The sequence below is a fragment of the Mercenaria mercenaria genome, chromosome 1 (genome assembly GCF_021730395.1).
Source record: "Mercenaria mercenaria strain notata chromosome 1, MADL_Memer_1, whole genome shotgun sequence".
NCBI lineage: Eukaryota > Metazoa > Mollusca > Bivalvia > Venerida > Veneridae > Mercenaria > Mercenaria mercenaria.
In genome coordinates, this window is record NC_069361.1 from 72,135,549 (window position 1) to 72,155,556 (window position 20,008).

A 20,008-nucleotide genomic window follows, 5' to 3' on the forward strand; every position below is an offset into this window, starting at 1 on the left:
AAATTAACATATGAATCAACGTATTTGTGTTTAGACATCTCATATTATTCGTTAATTTTATAACATTAAAACCTGGCAATTCATACAATAAATCTCCGGTATTATTGAAATTAAATAGTAGAGAACACCTTTCTTCTTTCAAAAGCCTTGAAAACATATGTTGATAGTTTTCTTACTTCATATTCATTTGTAGAATTCATCAACTCAGTAAATTTAACATAATTTGGCAAATGCCAGAAATATTTCTTAATGTATTGTTTCCTTAAATCTAAATAAAGTGAGCATTCTATGACAAAATGATATTCGTCTTCTAAAGACTTACATATTGTACATTTTCTATCATCAAATGGAGTTCTTTGAGGCTTTTTCCATCTACCACATTCTACTTCAAGTCTATGACATTCTTAATTTTGATAATGCAATACGATGTTTAGAAACATTTGTAATATTCAAATACGGTCTAAATTCAAAAAATGCAATAGATCTATAAAACAGAGCTCTGGACGATTCATTTAAACTTGCTTGCCAATCTTGTACAAAATTGTCTGTTAAACGTTGTTTTACAATTGAAAGAAAAATGTTTACATCTCCAACACCTTGATTAATCCACACTTCATAGAAACCAAGTTTTGATAATAAGAATTTTATTTCGGTCACCCAATTTATCCTGTTTGGATAAACATCTGAATCTGTTATTAACATCTTATATGCAATTTTTATATATTTTGTGCCCGGACTAGAGCAAATTTTTAACAAATATCTAATTATAGATAAAAAACGTCTAAACATAAATGAAATTCTACCAGTTTCTCCATAAACAAAAGAGTTCTGAGTGTATAGTTTCACACCTAGAATGCGTTTACAAAAATTCATGTGTACTCGTTCTATTTTCAAGCCTTTATTAAAGCCCCAGACTTCTGAGTAGTTTAAAATTGGTGCTATTAATTTATCAAACAGTTCTAACAAAAAATTTGGTGCGAAAGGGGTAAATCTATATATGTATTTATTTAGCTGAAATATTGCCTTTAGAGTATGTCCCGATAGCATATTATCAGTTTCATTGTAAGCTCCTCCGCTCGTGAATATAACACCTAGATATTTAAACTTTGTTACTATTTCTAATTGGGTATCATTGTAATAAAATTGTAAGTTTTGTGGAAGCCTACCACCTCTTCTAAACACCATTATTTTTGTTTTATGGGTATTTACAGACAGTTTCCAATTGAAACAATAATCTGCTAAAACGTTAAGCGAGCGCTGAAGGCCATCAGCTGTTTTTGAAAATAAAATTATGTCATCTGCATACAATAATAAGCAGAGTTTCAATGTTCCTATATCTACGCCTTCTACACCCTTTAAAACAAAAGTTTCCTCTATATCCCTGAGATACATACTAAAAAGAAAGGGAGATAAACACTCACCTTGTCTGACTCCTAAAAAACACGAAAAACTGTCGCTGACAGTATTCATTAACTTTACTTTTGATTTAACACATTCGTACATTGACTTAATGACATCTAAAATTTTTCCTCTAATACCAAACTTTATTAATTTATACCATAAAATATCAGTCACTACAAAATCAAAGGCTTTCGTAAAGTCGACGAAAGCACAATACAAGATTTCATTATTACCTAATGTGAAATATTATTACCTAATGTGAAATTAGAGCATTTAAAACAAATATATTGTCTACCGTACTCATCTCTTTACGAAATCCTGCCTGCGCTTCGATGTATACACTGTGATTTTCGGCCCAGTTATTAAGCCTATTGTTCAAAATTCGCGGGAAGAGCTTGCCTAATACACTAAGAAGAGTAATGCCTCTGTAATTACTTGGATTCTTATCATCTCCACTTTTAAAAATAGGGACATATAGAGATATAAACCTTAATAACACTACTGATGTTTTCTTTGACAGTGTTAAAATGACCAGTGTGAGCGAAGGATTTGCAAAATCTCTTTGGTAATAAACAATTCTGCGCTGAAAACTTTGCCGTTTTTATTATGGTCGAAAAGTAAGAAATACACATACATAAACTTATGTCAAAATAAATTAAACTGTTGAAGACAAAACCACTAGCGCCAGACCAAAAAGAAAATGTCCCTGTATATGTTATACCCTACCCCTAGGTATTCTATAAGAACCATGGTCATGAACGGGAAAATATACTAACCCGTTCCAAGCGTACATTTCACAACTTAAACGCGCAGTTCGGTGCATGGGTACGTAGTATATTGAAAAAGCGATAATTTATCTTCCATCGTGCACCAGTCACATTGTCTCAATATTCAATATTTCTAAGATAATCAACATATTTTACGCTTTCGTCAACGTTACAGAAAAAACTTGCGTGACCTTCCCTAATGAACATCCGGTCTAGAGGTCACGGCGGTGTGCACACGTTAGGCAAAATATAAACAAACAAAAACAGAATTTAAGAAATTCACAATTTTACACTAAAATTCGAAATGATGAATGAAATCCATCTTATATATGATATTTAATTTGTAATCATACATAAGTCTACATTTGTTCTGTTTATTTTATTCTTTTTTCACATTTATGCTGATTTTCACATTTTAGCGAACACGTGTAGTAAAATGACGACTGACATACATTCTCACAACAGCCAATCACAATGGTTTTGTAATCTAGAACGGAACTTCACCAGGGAAGTTCAAGCAAGTTTTTTGTGAAACGTTGAAAAACTATAAACTACGCGTTGTTTTTCTAAGATAAAAAGTATTGAAGTAATGTGACCAGTACACAATAGAAGATAAATTACCACTTGTTTGATATCCATATTACATTTTTACCGAACTGCTTGTTTTAGGTATGAAATGTGCGACTGAAACGGGTAAGTATATTTTCCCGTTCATGACCATGGTTCTTATAGAATACCTAGGGGTAGGGTATAACATGTACAGAGGCATTTTTTTCTGGTCTGGCGCCAGTGGACAAAACTAAAAGAAAAGTGAAATTAACGATTTTGTTATGAAAAGTACACAAATTATTTACGTATTGTTATTATTCTAAGTTGTGATCAAAACCAAAGTTGAGCCACCGTATTTCTTTGAAATCAATACGCCTTTCTACTACATTTACTTTGTCTGCTATACGGATAATGACATGCATGTAAAATGTTACATTTTTCCATTTTTTTGATGCATCGGGAGTGTTGCGTAAGTGGTTATCGAAAGTCTTGTGTTCGGTAATTACATAGAAAAGTATATGAAAGCAAACAAATGCCGGACAGAGTTATCGTCAGCAATTCAGGCGCCGTTTCAATCAAGTAATTTTGAAAGTAAGGGATTAATCTTGTCAGATTTTCTTTCATCCTACAGACAGATGTAAATGCAATTCCCTAGCAATAATATGGCAATCTGCAGCATTGCTTATACATTGTATAACATTTTTGTACCCCCCGACAACAAAGTTGTCAGGGGGGGGGGGGTATACTGGTTTCAGGTTGTTTGTCTGTCTGTCTGTCCGTAGACGCAATCTTGTGCGCACCATCTCTCCTTATCCCCTTGACAGAATTTAATGAAGCTTCACACAAGTGATCAGTACCAACAGTAGTTGTGCATGGGGCATGTTAGGTTCTTTTAGAAAAAAAAATTGCAGAGTTATGGGACTTTGTTTTTTTGTTACTATACTATATACATAGACACAATCGTGTGCGCACCATCTCTCCTCATCCCCTTGACACAATTTAATGAAAGTTCACACAAGTGATCAGTACCAACAGTAGTTGTGCATGGGGCATGTTAGGTTCTTTCAGCGACAAAAATTGCAGAGTTATGGGACTTTGTTTCTTGTTAACATACTATGTACATACAGTCTGCATATGCAATCTTGTGCGTGCCTAATCTACCAAACCCTTAAACACAATTTAATGAAACTTCACACAAGTGATCAGTACCAACCCTAGTTGTGCATGGTGCATGTTACATTCTTTTAGGTAAATATTCTGCATAGTTATGGGACTTTGTTTTTTGTTACTATACTGTATACATACAGTCTATATACATACAGTCCACATAATTATGCAATCTTGTGTGCGTCAAATTGCAATGTATTGTGTCAGTGCATGCGGAGGGTACATTCATCACCTTTAGTGATAGCTCTAGTTCTGATATGTCTTAGTGGGATTTGTAGCATTTTTGAAGATATAACATTGATTTCGTACTAGTTTAATATTTTCAACAAGACACAACTTGAACGGTTGTACGTTCTTGAGTTTATTTTCAGAAAAAAACTCTTTAGAAATGTTAGTTTTATCGTACTTTTATATCACCAAAGTCACACGCGTCATGATCCAGTCTTCCTAAATCTTATTATATGTATAAAGTGGACAATTAAAAAATCTTGTTAGAAAGAGCTAGTCAGATTTAGAAATAATCTCAAACAAATAATCCTTTGGCGACCTCTACCAAGAGTGTTGGCATTATTCCGATTCTTAGAAACTTAGCGGACGGGGGCTGGACAGTTTGGAATTCTCCCAAACAGAAATCAATGGCACTATTTTGATTTCAGAGAAAAAAAATCAGTTTAAAACCGTTTCCAATATTGTTCGATGTATTGTGATTGCCACAATAAACATGGTAGAGCGAAAAAGCGAAAATGTTAAACCGCTGTTCCGATTTTGAATTATTTTAACATATGTTCTATTACCAACATGGCCACAAAGGGAAATGGTCAATTTTCTATGTAAGTATAATAATGGAAACTTATGTCGTCAGAAATTGCTTTCAAAATTTGTTGAAAAATAAAACGGGACAAATTATGTGATGGTATGTCATATTTCGTGTCCGGAGCATTATTTAAAAAAACATTCATGTGATAACATTAAACTTTTCGAATATGCAACTGGCGATGAGACAATGTGGACCGAAAGGTCAAAGATAGAAACTGTGCTCAGAGGTCAAGTTGGTCCGTTATATTTCGCGACCATAGTATTACTTCAAACTTGGAATATAGGTCGGTAGCGAAGACACGATATTCAGAGTGAATGACCGAAGTCTCTCTCTCCTCTCTCCAGCACTAGTCTGCACATAAACACCCTCTCCAGAATAAAGAAAATCCAGCCTTAGCATCCCGTCACCACACCTGCACCACTTGCCCTATCACGGACCTAACCAATCCACAAATGCCATCCATCGCCACATTGCAGACATCATCTACGCCAGCAGACACGCACGAAATTTACATGACCACACTATGTGTAATTAGATGCAGTAAAATTCACTATTGATAGATATTATTTCCAATCTGTGTATAGCTGATTGGTCTTCATTATTTTACTAAGCTCGGACGAATGACTATGACCTAGTAGTAGGTCTGAACTTCCTTTTATTTAAGGTAGTAGAGGTGTAATAACAATGTTTACAAAATGGCATTTGCTTGGTATATTCTTAAAGATGACCATGTTTCGCACTGCTTTGCAATTTTTTAACAATATTTACCATGCCCTTTTTTCAAAATTTTGTATAACTTATGGTATCTCCTCTAGCTCAAGTAGAGACAAATTTCAAAGTGATGACCACTTTACAAAACGTTCGCAAAGAACTCATTTTACCATTAATTTTTATAAAAGAATCATCAAACTATTGGTAAACAATTATAAAACACAAATTAAAAATATGAATATCATTTTATCTAGGGTTCCTCAAGTACACGGACTTAATGATACAGAATTCTAACTTCAACATAGAAAAAATAAGGTCGAATCCTGTGTTTCTGTTTTGAATTTTGCTTACTTCATTCAAAAATGACCTTGGGACAGACGTATAACCTACCTAAATTTCTTCCACAATATGTAATCTAAAGAGTGAAAGCAAAATAGAGAACTTTTACCACATGTAACTCAATATTTTTAAAGATGTGTAACTCTACCCCTTCTGTTTAAGTAGTAAATTCAATTTGAACAGCAAGAAATCGCTGATCAAATTACTTTTTTTCCATTTTTGTACAATAAATCAATCATAAGTCTTGAAAGAAGTAAAAACTTACCAGAAAAAATGGAAAATAAGAGAAAAAAAAATTGGTCCCAGTAGGGCTTGAACCTACGCCCCCTGAGAATTGCAGTAAAAGTGGGTTTATGTTAGGAATTGAATACTCTTCAAAAAGGAGGTACTCTATTACACCTCTACTACCTTAAAATTTCGTGCATATATCGCCCCACTTTGCGGAGTACTTGTATAGTAATTTGGCAGAGTTATTCCTTTGAATACTTTCTATCAATTCTATGCTTTGAGCAGGCCCTCCAGCCGTTCCTAGTTTTTCCTAGTTTTTTAAAAGTGCTCCTAGTTTTTCTAAAATGCTCCTAGTATTCCTAGTTTTTCATTTGCAGCATTATGTCTGAAAGTTTCAATTTTGTGTTTTAAATGTGTTTTGAAGATTTTCTTGCAGAAAACAATGTAGAGATGTTCAGCTGACTTGCCTGTGTTACTGGCAGTAGCGGTTTGGTGTCACTGATACATTTGGACTGTGTCCTCCCCCCCCCCCCCCTCCACCCCCGTTGGCTGAGAAGTGACCTATACTCATCAAAGATGCAACCTACTGTTTTGGCAAAGGAATATTTTTTTCTCAAAATTTAGACCCAGAAACGCACCAGAGGCCACCATTTCATACCTGTATTTCAAAATTTTCCAGGGGGAGAGCCCCCTGACCCCCTTATCAAGAGGGGAGTTACCCCTCCATTATTTATTTATTTATTGACATTTAACAACAATAGCATAAACACACAATAACAAAGCCGATAAATATAATATCACAGCGTATAAAAACTACCTCAAAATTTAGACCTAAAAATGCACCAGAGGCCGCCATTTCATGCCTGTATTTCAAAAATTTACAGGGAGAGAACCCCTGACCCCCCTAAAATGAGGGCTGTACAGCCACCAATAAATGGAAGCAGAGTCCACCATTTCATACCTGCATTTCAACAAAATTCAGAAACTCTCTAATATGGGCAAAGGCACCCCTCAAATACCCCGCTAGGCTTCTCGGCGGTGACATCTTCGTTCTAGACTGGTGCCCCCCCCCCCCCCAGTCAAAAAATTCTGTATAGCTTATATGTATGGTAATTGGATAGAAAAACAGTAGTAAGGTAATACTTTATTTGATAATACCTCCTAGTTTTTGTTTCAGTATTTTCTAGATTTTCCTAGTTTTTTCCTAGTTTTCTGCTTGAAAAATTCCTAGTTTTCTACTAGTTTTTTCAAATGTATTGCTGGAGAGCCTGCTTGAGCTGTGAAAGTCATTTCAGTGGTTAAGTGCCAAAACGGTTGTTTACATTCTCTTTTCTCCTTTTTAGTTTCATGTGCTTCTCAACATTTTTAATTGATTTTCGCCCACCTTGTTCGCCCTCATTAAACCCCTGTCCGATAGTAGTTTTAATTTTTCCTTTGTCTTTTAGCTGTTCATTTTTTAGTATCCTTCTGTTCCCCATAACAAACCCCGGAAAGTGAATAATTGGTTTTAACTTTGTCCGTCTTTCGGTTCATTCTGTTTCTCCATATTTTTCTTTGTTTCTCCTATATCTACAAGTCACCCATCCCCGAAGGAAGGTTACACATAATTGTTACTTTCCCAGTCGCCGCTCAGTTTACTGTTTTTTTTTTACCCCCTACCCTGCCTCCGTCCATTTAAAAAGGTTTTTCACGCTTCTTCCTTTATTTCTTGTTTTTCTTGTGTTTCACCATATTGATTTTGGTATTCATCCTTCTTATGCCTGTTTTGACTGCATCCGAACCCACCTATTATTTGTATATGTTTCTTCTTCCTGCACATTCTTGTGTTTCCCAATTGTTTCAAGTAGTATCCCTCCTTTACTGCCCCGCTCACATAATTTTAATATTGTATACAAGCCCGGAAATATTTGACTGGGGCACCAGTCTAGAACTAAGACGTCACCGCCGAGGCGCAGAGCGCTGAGAACGTGTAGGTATTGGAGGGGGCCTCTGCCCATGTTAGAGGGGTCAGAGGGGGATCTCCCCTGGATTTTTTTTAAATACAAGTATGAAATGGTGGCCTCTGGTGCATTTACTGGTGGGGTGGTGGGGTACTCCTCTCATTTTAGAGGGTCAGAGGGCTCTCTCATTGGAAATCTTTTAAATTAAGGCATGAAATGGTGGCCTCAGGTGCATTTTAGGTCTAAAGTTTGAGGTAATTTAGGGGCTGTTCCCCTCTTGATGGAGGAGGGTGGTCAAGAGGCTCTGCCCATGGAGAAGTGTGAAATACAGGAGTGAAAGGATGGTGCGTCTAAGTTTTGAGAAAATAATATTATTCCTTTGCCAAAACAGTAGGGTTCATCTTTGATGAGTACAGGTCACTTCACAGCCAACTGCGGGGCTGGTGGGGGTGTACGAGACACCTCCGCCCGGGCCTGGTATGAGTGCTGGTTGATAGTGATCTAAAAGGGGACAGGATGGGTGACGTCTACGCTTATGTGCTGTCCTAAGTGGGTGAGCTGCCATTCGCTTTCTTAGTCTTTCAAGACTGTGTGCTTAAAAGAGATTAACACAAACGTCTTGATCAGTCGGGCACTATTACACATAATAGGGGGCCTCCGTTGCCGAGTGGTTAAGATCGCAGAATTCAAATAACTTTCCCTTTACTGGGTGGATTCCAAACCTCCCTTTGTATGTAGAATTCTTCTTAATGAGGAAGCCATTTAGCTAGCTAATGAAAGATTGGTGTATCCATCAAAATGCACGCCCATACTAAAACGAAACACAGAGGTGTACTTGCGTCTTTCTCCACCAGGAAAAATTGCAATATCCCGTTTGTTGTGCCGGTGTACTCTAAACTCACCTTTTTGTTTTTGTTTTCTGTTGAACATAAGCGGACTCTATCAGTGCTTCGATGTAAATAGGTACTTTCTAAAGGAATAACTCGAATAAAGTTGCATTGGCTAGTATTGCACTGACTTACTTCAACCCGTGTCCTGATATTTCCTCTTTTCAAAGCGAAACTATCTGTATGCTTAAAGTAGTACTAATCTAGTTTAATGGTTTAGCCGGAAGATATCCCGTCTGCTGCTTCCTTTCTTATTGCCGTTTAACATAAAATAAAGCAACAGAAAATTACGATCGTCGTCTGATAATCTGGTTAATTGGAATAGGGATGGTCATAGTCAACAATTGTATTTGGCTAATTTGATTTAACGCCTAGCATGATCTTTACTTGTTATATGGTCTAAAGTTGTTTATCATATTTCTAGCAATATCATATGAAATATTTCACCATTCGTTTATTTATTCTTTTACATTTGGTCCCGGAACAACGAAATCCATTACAAAGAATTATATTCCTATATCTCATTTCCTTATAAAAGATACAGCACTCCCCGTTTTATGTGAAAGTGTTTAAAAGCCCAATATTTCTTTTGAGCTCATTATGATTTCTAGTTATACTTTTGCACAGGATATAAATCGCGGTATTTCCAGTAAAACTAAAAGGCATGTGTTAAATTTCCTTGTAACCTCGGAATGAATTTGTTTACAATCTGTCTGGGTTGCCATCTCAAAAATACGCTATAAGAGGTAGTAATAATTTAGCAAACATATAATAGTAAATGCAAGTCTTAGACAAATATACAACCATTCTTACATTAATACTTTTCCGTAGTCAATGTATGTTTATAAAATTTACACTTAAATATCATTTAATTTAAATAATATTTATATGGTAAATAGAGCGACGTGGGTCAGTAGCAGATGCTTTGTGCTCCAAAAGCAAGTCGGCCGAGAGACGCTCTTCCTCGGAGACCGGAATTCCTTAAATTTTGTGTTCATGACATAATAGGGGAGGACCTTAAACTTTTTCCTTAAACAATTCAGATTTTGCTGTGTATGAGTATCACAGATGATGTTCAAAGACTTGAATTTTGTTGCTGGGCAGTTGTCGTTGCCGACAATTACGCTGACGCATTACATAATGTTTGGTTTACAGACGAGTCGCATTTCCTCTGTCTGGCCATGTGTGGTGCAAACAAAACATGAGATTCTGGCAAAATGAACAGCCTCATCTCATTAGAAGTGTATCTTACATAACCAGAAGTTAAAAATGTATTTTACATAATTATCTTCGATTTATAATGAAATATCAAATCATTCAAAATAACACTGGTAAGGATGTTTGAGGTTAGAGCTTTTTGTTTGTTTAGAGTTGAGTTTGATAAGTAAGCTCATAGTGTATTTGTGCAATGTCTACAAATAATATTCTGCGCTTTGTCCAGACATGATGTTCTGTGCTTTGTCCAGACATGATGTCCTGTGTTTTGTCTAGATGACGTTCCGTGCTGTTTCCTGATCTGATGTTTTCTGATGTGTACAGACATGATGTTCTGTACCGTGTCCAGACATAATGTTTTGTACTGTGTCTAAATATGACGTTTTGTGCTTTGTCCAGACATGATGTTTTGTGTTTGTTGTGTCCTGACGAGATCTTTTGTGTCTGTGTTGTTACCAGACATGCTGTTCTTCGCTCAGACCAAACATTATATTTAAGCATCAGTGTTATACGATGGTTCAAACCCTGACAAAATTGAGGACCTTTGTTTCGATGGCGCATTTTGAAATACCTTGTCATGGTCGAGATAATCTCAACTGACAATCATTCGGTTGGGTAAATCAAGAATTGTTTCCGATGTTTTACCTGATGTCCTAAATTAAGCATAGTTTCGTTTTCGTTTCAGTTGAAGATTCATTTCAATTCAATGAACTATATTTTCGCCACCTTACAAGCACAGTCCAATATTAAGACCACACAGTGTGACCTCCTTAATACCCCAGTCACACATACGGCTCAGGTACGGATCGATACGGATTACTACGTTTCTATCCTCGGCTAGACGTAGCTATCCGCGCCGTATGTGTTACTGGGGTATAACCGAGTTGTTAAGTTCGCTGATTTCAAATCACTTACTCCTGACATATCTGGGTTCGAGCCTCGCTTGGAACGTAGAATTCGTCATGTGAAGAAGCCCTGCAGCTGGCTTACGGAAGGTCTTCACAGGTACCCGTCGATGATAACAAGAAATGTTCGGCGGGGCATCCGGAGTCTTCCTTCACCACGATTGTGTCAGTTAATGTTAAGCCTAAAACAAAGACCTCACAACGTTAGTGTGTGAAAATGTTGAGTGCAAATTCGTTCATGGTCGTAGCTATAATTCAAACGGAATATTTTATCTGTATTTTAGACATCATACAAAATAATTATCTTGCCGGTTTTGAAATATTCCCAGTTCAAGAAAATGTTATCTTGTAATATGTTTGTAGCACATGACAATTATGTCATCCAAATACACCATTTATCTGTTGATGTTCATATATCATTCCGTAGAAGACATAATCGGACAATTCTGTTCCTTAAAACATATTAATCTTTTAAAGAGTATTTTGGAACGCGCTGCTTTATAAAAAAATCAAAAGTATCTGAAAATATTTAGTTTTTTTGTGGATGAATTATCATATATTACGTAAAATGAGTGTTACAGCTCTAAGAAACAAGTGTGAAATAACCCAGATGGGCAAAGATATCAATAAAGTTAAAATTTTCGGCTTTTGTTAATGTATAACAGTTCCAAACCGCACGTCGATATAATTGTCTGAAATCCTTGATAATTTAAATAAGATTAGTTCGCTTAAGGAACAAAAGATACGTACCTTCGATATTTCACAGAAATATAAGGATGGTAGTGGAGTGGATGATTTCAAACATTTCAAAAACCTCAAGTATTATTAACAAAACTTTGATTGCATTGTAAGTGTTAGAACAAATCCATTGTTTGCTGCATTTATTTGAATTATTTACAGCACTCAAGTTCGCATAAATGTTATTTACTTATATTAAAGTTAAATATTCAAAACTATTTAAAATATGTTAAGGCATTCCTTGAATAATAAATAATCAGGAACTTGTCATAAAACCCTGTAACAGAGCTAAAAAAATGTAAGACTTGTTACAGTGTAATGAGCGAACTTCACCTCTATCATTCTTCTGAAATTGTAATTTATTCCAATGACTGATTTCTGTCTTAATTAAAGAACTTAATAAAAAGCATGATCATAAATTTTGATGAGACTTTCACTCCGTACTGTCATAGCTGATAATACATATCTTTTGTTACTGTTAATATATCAGTACTAGAAAATAGGTGAAGGCAAAATTTTTAGAGGAGTGAATGTAATGGCTGTGCAAAAATAAAGAACTGAAAGTTTTCTTCTGCAACAGAATTAGGGCCATCGTAGAAGATTCTTAACTAATACTTTTTCTGATACAAGTATACCTTATTGCACGGAAAATGACACAGCATTTTTGAGTTTCTTCGTTATTACAGGCGGGTTGCCAGGAGCCTTTGTCTAATTTTTATGTTTGCTAATAACACGGATACGCAAAATAAGGTACAGAAATGCCTGACACATACATTAGCCTTTATCAGTTCATTCACCAGTTAAATAAAGTAATTTTGAAAAGAAGCAATTTCGTGTTCAATTTTCTTGAATCCAACAGACAAATTAAAAGAAATTTACTAGCAAAAGTCTTGTAGCGGCAATGCTCGCAATTTCCATTTTGAAGTGCATTGTCCTGTCTCTAATTTCACAGAGGTTAGTAAACTAAGCTAACTTTTCTTTGAAAACTAAACAAATGTGTAATAAAAATTACATGTAAATAAATTAAATTAAACAGGAAAAAATAAATTTGCTTATTCGAGTATATTGTTGGTCAAGATTGTCTGGTCGTTTGTGGTATTATTGTGCATTTCTACAAACTTAAGTACTATTCTGCACAAACGAGTAACTGAAATGTGTTCGAGAATCTTTCTCGGATCTTATATCCAAAATGTATTGTAGTGCAACAATACATATATTAATACAGGTAAAGAATTAGTAAGTGAAGGCGATTCATTGAGATTACAACTTCCGTTTATTGAGGTTCTTTCAAATGACGTATATAGAAGAATTCAACCGGTTTGAGAACTTGTTCAGGTCTTCAGGAGTGATAGTAGCCTTAGTGCTGTAAATATATTAATAAAAGTGTTTTTTTTTTCTATTCTTAAAACAGCGTTTCCAACTGTAATTTATGCAACGAAAAAATAGTCTTACTCGCTTGCGCAGAAAGTTCTCTGTTTATATCCAACATATTCTTTCTGGCAGCCGAGATATTTAATAACATAGATTAAATTCTGAACATCACAGGTTTAAAGATGAATGTTTCTCCGCTTCTGAAATTAAATGTGTTGCCTTCAAATAGATGCTGACAAAATCCACAGCTTGATCTTCTACATTTTGCCACTAATTGGTTTCATCAAATTTGGCCCTTGTTAAAATTTTCTTCAAAATTGCAGGCCTGCGTGTGCTGTAAATAATGGTGTATTTTATTTCCGGATCTGTCTGCAGAAAGAATAAATTACGTTTAACTGCTCTGTAAAATTCTAAATTTTAGGATTATGCGTGCTTACAAATGCAATTATTTTAGTATTTGCGCTCTTTTGTCAGATGTTTGTCTAACCTCAAGACTTTATCAGACCCATTTTCTGTTATGTATTTTTTTTTATAGTTATGGTTAACATATAGCTCGGAGTTCTTTCATGCACTCATGTAATACTGAATCATTCGACCTGACTGTGCAAAGGTGTCTAGCCAAACAAAATGGGATGCTTTGGATTGCAAGAATTAAAAAGTAAGAACTGCTTGCTATCGATTGGCTTGTAAAACATGTCTGTTTCGATTTGTACCATCGATGATTTAAACTTGCACATCCGAGAATGATAGTTCCGCTTGGTGATGCTGTACTATAATTTTTAAATCCGGATGTAACCTGTTCAGCAAAGAATTCAGTTTATCCTGATCACGTCGGGACGTGTACTTAAAGGAGTTCATCACAATATTTTGTGCGCACCTCAATCGCGCAGCAAGCGATAACCACTGTAAAGTTCAGGATTCGCCGCCGAAAGTGCATAATTGCATGTCGGATATGCAGCGCACTCGCGCAAAAAATATCGTATGTAGTAACAATATAGGTCGTGCATATTTTACCTTTAAAAGTGATGGTGTTTTATTGGAGGAGTAGTCGTAGGAAGTGCTCGAATCGAATACATTCTGGACAGCCAAAGTAAACTATTTCGTCCAGTAATGATTCATCCGACTCCAAGTCACATAAAATTCCAGAAAATCTTAACGTAGATTTATCTCCTTCAAGTTCAAATGTGACTTGCTAAAATGTTGTTATACTTTTTGTGCCCCATCCCTCATTTCACGTAGTAAGACCAGAGTTATGGCCCTTGACAGCCAAAATGCACATAAAGGGTCTAAACAATTGTGTCGCATGTACCTAAAAAGTATATGCGCCAAGAGTCATGAAACCATACAAGAATTAAATTCAGCATGCGAAGTTGTGCACCAGTGCATTTATTTGAGGTTTAACTCAATAAAAACAGATTTATGTCCCTTGACGTGTCAAATATATACGTAAATGGTATGTGAAAGCTTGTGTAGCACGTATCTCAAAAAGTATTTGACCTAGAGGCATGCAACCTTAAAGGAGCATTATTCCGCATGTGAGTAAGAAAAATAAATATGAAACTGATTATAACATTGTGCAATTTGTTGTGTAAGAAAAAAAAATGTTCATAATTTTTAGGTGGGTGGGGTAATGAAAAAATACTTTTGTGGGCGGAGTGAATATTTTCTAATTTTTCTTGAAAACTAGCACGGGTTGATATTATTTTTTTTGTTTAGAATTTTTTGTCTTAGTTCTAGCTTACATAATATAAAATTTTGTAAAATTCTGTCCGCTAGATTTTTCTTATCATTAAGAAATACTTCGTGTTTTTGTCCTTTTCAGATACTTTCGACATCTGTCAAGAGTAATTTTTCTGAGTTAATATATCTATATGTTGACATTTTATGCATAGTTATAGTGGTTTCATTAATTATAATGCATAAACAGTAACATCAGAGTGAAATTTTAAGTAAATAGTTGTTTGCAGTAGTTTTATTATGACATGTATGTATTGTTTCTTCAGCCAAAAATACCGATTTGGTGTTCTTAATAAACTTTGAATATTGAAAAAAGAAGCACGGGTACCTATCATTTTTATTTTTTATTTTAACTTGTCATACATCAATCTATAAATATGCAAAGTTATAGAAAATTCTGTCCGCCAGAAATAATTGTGAAAAACATCTTTAAAATGAAGATATTATCCAGAAATTTACCGTTTTCAGATGGTTTTGAATTAATCCCTAAAATATTAGCCAAATTCTGTTTCCACTTGCTGGTACAAAATTTCTTCCAGGTACCCCAAAGTAATTTCTGTTTTATTTGGACACATTGGTCCTGACATCATAATAAGAAGTACAGGTATATTGTCTATATTTATATATACAATGTACCTTCATAAAGTACCTCTTTCTTGATTTGGCCAAGGGTCGTATTCCATCCCCAAAGGCTGGAAATTGACCAGACAAAGACCATGTTAGGAGGTCTTTATATCTATATTTGAAACTATAACTGTCAATAACTATAAGCGTATTAAGATGAAATTGCATGGAAGAAAAGAATCCGTAGAGTTTAATGTAATTGTACTGAGAATAAAATTAAATTTGTCTTGGTCAAAAAGTTTATACCTATACATTTATATACATGTATTTATCTACTAACCGTTTCGCACAAACACACTTTCATTATGCCTCACAAATATGAGTTTAAAGACGCGTTATTATGAAATAGCAATGCAGTTAAAGGTCATAAGAGTGTGTTTGCTCATATAAATGATCACAAGTTAATTAGAATAGTTCAATATCTGATATTATTTCTAACATTCGTCTTACATTTAGGTATAAATTTCAGTTACTCTTAAAGTTAGCGTTGTACAAATTGACGTTCCTATACAATGTATATTAATTGACGTATTATACATGGAACATTTCTATTGCGCGAAGTCTAAATTTTAAATTAATATAATGCAATAGTTGAAACACTCTCATTGAGCAAGTAAGAAACAAATTATACGAGTATAGCGCAAACTGAGTACAGAGAAGTTGGATTTCTTGGTCTTTGTGTACACCTTTAAACGATCCCAATGAAGCATTTTATTACCTAAACCAGTGACTGCAGGGTGAGTTATTGCATGACGGTAGTTGCTGTGATCTGGTGTAAATCGCGCATTGTGTGTATTCCTCATTTTATACCTAAACGATTTCATATAGAATGCGTATTTTGTTAGAAGCATCCTCTAGGTCTTTTTAATGTTGGATGGATTTTATCGAAAAATAAAAAAAATAAATATTTATTTGAATTCTCATGTGGAGCAGGACTAAGTGGTAAAATATTTTACACAAAACTGTATTTTACACAAAACATTGGTTAGTGATTTCCTACAAAGTTCTGTTCAAGTCGAGTCCCAGAAACACAATGTGTGGCTGACATAGTTTCGGTAACTACAAATTGAGAAAGCTTATCGAAAATTCTGAAATGATTTTTTCAGCTAGGAAAATCTGGTGCAGGGTTTACCGCTAAAAAACAGTGATATTCCCACTGCATTTACAACAAAGGTTAGATGTGAGGTGTCGCTTTACTACATACTTTGTGCGCACATCTTTTCTACACCAATGTTGTACATTCACCTTGCGCAATATTCAACGTTTTATAACGTGAAAGAGATGCTGTCCTGTTTTTTTTCAGAAGTTACAAGAATGGGAATACCAGTACCATTTTTATACTTAAAATCCAAATGTATTCCTTTTATGACTAAAAATTGTAATTTTCCAGTAGTCATTATGCTTCATTTACTTAACTGTATACAAAAGTCGTCTCACCATAGCTCTAATTATTATTCAGTATCTGCATTTTGCTGTTATGAGATGACGTCAGAATGTTTGCTGTTCCAGTAAGTGCCACTTGAAATTGACACTTTTATGATTTCAAAATTTTATTATTAAGAGAATACTATAATTATCAAAGTGTCATTATAAAAATAAAATCATTGCTTGTTCTTCAGATGAAAAAATATGAAAACTTATTGTTGTCTTAATCTCAAAAAGGTTGAATAAAATCTGTAAGAAGATCCTTTTGAAGCACAGAATACAACCAAGAAGAATAATAGCAGACTCGGTTTGTTGCCTCTGTTCATGTGAGATAATGAATTGTGCAAACTAGCACCGACTGAAGCGGAACTCTTACTTATCCTCCACTGAATGAACTTCATGATACCTAAAGGACCAGAAAAATATAACAATACTGAATCCAAGTACAGAGAGTCTTTTTACAGGAAACATGTACAGAATGTGTTTCCAAATGAGCCCCCCCCCCAAAAAAAAACAAAAAAAAAAACACTTAATATGAAGCAGATAGGTATCGAAGCCACATTTTCAATCAATTCTCCAGTTTTATTAATGGATGGTTTTGATAAATTGCTTTTCTCGTATCAGATACATTTTAGACACAATTAATACGCTTGAAAATATTTTCCAAATCACAGCTAGAATTGACAGATATGTCTTAAAGTAATCCCTTGCAAATGATATATTTTCTAAATGCAAGAGTCTTTCTGACAAGAAGACATGCGACTTTTTCTGTCAGTAATATTGCAAAACTTTCTAGACCAATTATACTTCTTATCCAAATGAAATATTTTATCTTAATAAAAAATCCCATCTGATGACATAATCTTGTCAAGTTTTGATACATCTCTCTCTGTTTGCAAGTCTTTCATTCAAATCTTCATCAATATTTACAATCAAACAGAGGAACTATTTTCCGCGTAACCGTTTCCTTATTGTAGTGAACCAAGTGTGCGTAAATCAAGGTTCAACGCAGTTTAAGATAATAACTGACCGGTAATATCAGCAAGTTTATATACATTAAAACCTTATCGTACACAGTGTTAATTATTAAGTTATCCATAAAGTTGCAATAACTCGTTTCTTATTGCTGCTAAGTTCTAATTGACTGCTGCTTACGTAGATCCGTCTTCTGACATTTCCTGTTATCAAAGCGGAACTATCATGACCATATTAGCTGTTCTAAGACATCCCATGAGCTTGATATTAACCAGAAATATACAATTGTCACTGGAGTAAAATCGACGAAAATAAAATTATTCGCGTTTCGAAATTACTTTTCTTGGTAGTTTATCCCAGTACTAGTTTGGTCTGAAGTTTATGCTAGTATATTTGGGCGCTCTTTGTCACGTGAATTTCGTGAAATATTTCGGCGTATATAAGTGTGAACTGATATTGTTCTCACCACTCGAGGTTTATGATTGGCAGCAAACAGTCTGTAATTCAGTATGAACGATTCAGAAAATACAAACAAGGATTCGGGACCTGAATGACTTCTTCGATGAATAATTCTATGAATAGAAACATGAGAAGTGCGAATTTAGAGAAGATTCACAGAGTGAGCTGCAGTATACGACAGGAAAGAGGAAGGTTGCTGGCGATTTCGATGACGACAGAAAGATCCAAAGAGCTGAAGAAAGAGTTAGGGTAGGCTCAAGAAGTTTTGAAAGAATCAGACACAGTCGTCTGTCAGTAGTTTTGGACCTGTGGACATTGCTGTAAGTCATTTGAATTTATTTTCATAATGTTGAAATCGCGCTATAGATGACCACAATGTATGCTTTACCATCGATGTTATATAAACACAAGTCCGTTAATCTGTACGTTAAATTCATGAGAACATTTATTACACAGGTTTATAGTTTAGAGCAGAGATCAAGCAATTTGTTATTAATCGTAAACAAATAAGCCTATGTTACGGCGGATTTATCACATACTCCTGATATTGGACTAAACTAAGTATTTAGTCTTTTAATATAGGGTTTGTTGTGTTCATATACGTTTAAAATGCTAACTGGAATGTTCTCTTAGTCTTTTCGAAGCTTTCGGTGCACAGGTGCAGCCAGAGCTCCAATAGCGGGATTACAAACCGGAACTAGATATATCGTCTGCTATGTCTGTGGTATCTTGGGACGATTTGCTCGACAAGCTAGAATCCACAGTTGCAAAGCCACTGACGAAAATCAACATCATTGAGAAGATGATAAGTATTGTTTTATTCATATTATGCAGACGTTAAATGCCAAGCGAATTTATCCATATCTAACTTTGTGTTTCCGTAGCAGAAAACTCAGTGAAAGGCAGACTGAAAATAGTATTTCACATTTTGGAATTAATGCCGATACAGATATCCTTTCTGTAATTCACTATGGATATGTTACTCTTTTTATCAAAAAAGCCGCCGTCATTTGTTTTTAAAGAATAACAGGTCTGATCTAGAAAATTTAGTGATTTTATTTTTCTGCTGTTTAAGATTTTGTCAAAAAGGCCTTCAAATGCGAGTTCTTTGTCGGTGGAGATTCATCTTAAAAGAAAAGTTTGATTCTAGATTTTAATGTATTTTAAACAGAGAAGTTTAATTTTATAATGTTAGTGAATTGTATGGACCGTTTTTCTAGTGAGTGCAATAAAAAGTTGCCTCTATACAATTAATGATTTAGGACCTCAGACACGGAGGCTTTCGACGCTTGTTCCGTTTCTTGGAAAATTGGAAACGATTGGTTAGTTCCGCCGGTATTTCTTATACTCAAGTGTTTAAATTTCTTCTTGTTTTGTAAAGCTAGAGGTACATTGGTTGCTCCTTACCGGCCATCTAACCCCCAACCCCACCCTGCGTTTTGCGCACGTTTTGTTTTCAAAAGGTTTTAGTCTTTGATTAACCAGAAACATATATATGCATGGGTATTACAAGAATTCTATATTTGGTACAGTAAAGTTTAAAACATTGTGGCAACGATTTTTGACAGTTTGACAGTTAAAGTCTAGTTTGAGATATTCCCCTTGTTAAGTACCGTGGGAATTTTAGATGATTTCATTTTAGCAGATGTAATATCAATTAAAATTTATGTATCATTCTTGTGTAAACAATGGTTGAAATACTATTGGTGTGTATATAGAGACGTTATTGAACATTTATATTAAAAAGGTCTGT